Below are 3,134 nucleotides of genomic sequence, written 5' to 3'. Positions count from 1 at the left end.
ATTCCTGTCAATGGCTTTCACATTCATAGAATAACATAGACAATATAACAAGCTTGTTGCCAGGTATCAGGCCAAAAACTGTCTTGGCAAACAACTTTTTGGCTCATGACAAACCAGAAAGATATGTTATTGTTGAGTATCGCACAATATTTGTATCACAAAATGCAAGGCAATAATAAAATATAAAAACATCTAGAGCATATGTGTATCTCATAATGCTAGGCAATGACAAGTGGAGGATATGTATCCCATGATGCTTTGCAATGATTAAACATACAAACACATTGAGCGTACTTTTTTCCATGCCAGGCAATGATAAAAAAATGTACAAATGTACAAACACATTGAGAATACCTATTCTATAATGCGCGGGCAACAATAGAACGTACAAATACGTAGAGCACATGTTTTCCATAATGCTATGATAAAACACAAACACAGATGCTTCTTTTAAAGCTATGGTAAAATGTACAAACACACAGAGCACATATTTCCCGTGATAAAACATACAAACATATAGCCTACCATGAAACAGCGCCAGTTCAAGAGCTAAGAGAACATGCAGCAAGCAATACTGTGGGGCAGAATGTGCATAGAGAGTCATGGAATGAGCCGCACACATAAAAAATATCCACACACTGAACATACCACTAATGGTATACATACCATTTAATGTTTACAAGACATGAATTCACACATCGATAAGTGGCAAACTATTGCCTTTTAGTGTAAATGTTTCACACTCTCATTGACACAATTTAGATTAGTGGGCCCCGCTTATGAGTCTTGGTTATAACAGAATTTTGGCTATAGCAGGCTTATAATAAATCCCATAGTCCTACCTCTTTATAACATAATATAAAATTGAAAAAACTTCTTTTATAACAGGCATTCCGACAGACGTACTCAGCTATAACTTATAACAGTGGTCCACCCATCAACAAAATCCTTAAACAAATGGACAAAATAGCATATAAAAAACAAAAATGAGGCAAAACAACGGCTAACATTGATGGCGAATTGCACCTACATGACCCACAGTAGGTCTAAGTTGATTGTGTACACATTTTATGATGCATAGTACCGTGTGAGCAAAGCAGGGAGGAGGGGCCGAAAGCTGGATGCACTTTGGTGTTGATGCAAATCCAGTCAATGACTTATCATGACCGTGGTCTGATACATCGTCACATTGTGTCTCCGTTGAATGACAAGACAAATAAGAATAAATGATTGATTTTAAATGAAAAGTACGTACCACACACTAGATCTACCATAGATCTATGCGAGTTCTTTTCCCAAAAGTGGATCGGCTATTTGAATTAGTTTTTTAAGCACACAGAGCATACTGTAGACTATAGCATAAATATGTGCTAAATGCGAGCATTATAATTAACAATACCTGTACATCTCTGATTTATTTAAGGTAACCTCCATGAGACAAAGATACTAGAAAAAGGAAGCTAAAAATGAGGAGGAAAAAAAATATGTCAAGCACAGAAAATAGCAGTAACTGATAAACTGGTAGTGGGTAATCTATGTAATAAAATTGATCCCATTGGTTAATCATTAGTAACTGTGCGGTGTAAGCGAAAGTGATCTCCGTCTATAACAGTATTATAACAACGTTCGGCAAAATCGGGATATCACATCCACCCCCGCAGTCTGCAATCCTGTAGTAGCCTTGGCCCACAGTACCGACTCTGCTTATCGGGGTCAACCATATGGCACACAGTAAATCAAGAAAAAAAGACATAGACACTTGATAAAATGAAACACTTCCTACCTAATAGACACTTTCTAAGTCAGATTCAAACTTGTATCTCTTGCTGGCAATGATGACGAGCCTAACCACTACACCACAGCCACTGGTTGATTAATGAACTGTAGACATAAACAAAATGTCACTCACATGCCAGAGTTCATCACACTTCCCCTTGCCTTGCAAAACTGAGGGAATGCAGAGTGGAGTTATGCTAGTACATATGATAAATAAGTCACTTTGGCCCAACACTGTCTGCTCTCATTACCTCCCCTACCTACGAACTGAACTCAGAAATTCCATATATGAGAAGGTGAAAAGCATAACCAGTACGCCACAGATGCCGGTCAAGAAGGTTAATTTTAATATATCCTTAAGTCATAGGAAGATTTGGAAGACCTGTTGCATTGTATGGAAACAAACCCCACGTCAGTCATTCAACATTCACAACTGAACTGTTCCTGGAACATAAATCACTCTCTAAATAAAGACAACAAGTCCATCCCGTAAAAAGCATACGAGTAACAACACAGTTTGAGCTCGTAAGTGAGTGTGACAGGGTCTCCATACCACACATTTTGCGTGTGTGCACCGGTGTAAAAGAGTGTGAGTAAGTGTGAGAGGGTCAATACCTCCATCACACATGTTGTGTGTGTGTGCATAAGTGTGAGTGAGCGGGTAAATTTGTAATAAAGTGAGTATATGCAGTGGAATCTGGTTAAACTGATATATGTGGGGCCCCCAGATTTTTTTTCGGTTTAGCGATCTTGCTCAAATAACAAAGAAAAAAAAATTGGGACTTCTATTTTCTTTTGGTTTACTACCGTTTTCGGACTGACCATACTCAGTGTAAGCAGACTCCACTGTATCTCCGTACAATACATTTCATGTCTGTGCATGAGTGTTAGTGAGTGTGTGTGCATTAGTGTGAAAGAATGCGAGGGAATGCGACAGGATATACCTCCATGCATTTCATCATTCTAAACAAGGTCTGCCTCCCCTTTTGTACCCTGTGAGTCAGACACTGTCTGTCTTCTCCATGTAAGGAAGACAAACACACAAAAAAAAATAAAGAAAATAAAGAAAAAATCAGCAGCACCTTCCTATACCCTCCAATACCTCTCTGTAACCCTTCTATACTTTTCTGCATTCATAACATGTGCCCTTTACAGCATTTTCTTCCACAAAACCAGAAAAAATGTTTTGTCATTGACAAACTGCACCAGCAGATGGAGCAAGAAAAGACAACCCTTTGGAATTTTGGCAAAACCCTCTGTGTCACACTTCTGGACTGTGTCAGGTCACAAGAGGACTAGCATGTCATCAACACCCCCCACCCAATACCACACTCTATGACAAGTCTTCAGAAGACTAG

The sequence above is a fragment of the Aplysia californica genome, unplaced genomic scaffold (genome assembly GCF_000002075.1).
Source record: "Aplysia californica isolate F4 #8 unplaced genomic scaffold, AplCal3.0 scaffold00001, whole genome shotgun sequence".
Taxonomy (NCBI): Eukaryota; Metazoa; Mollusca; class Gastropoda; order Aplysiida; family Aplysiidae; genus Aplysia; species Aplysia californica.
This window is presented reverse-complemented; position numbering follows the sequence as displayed.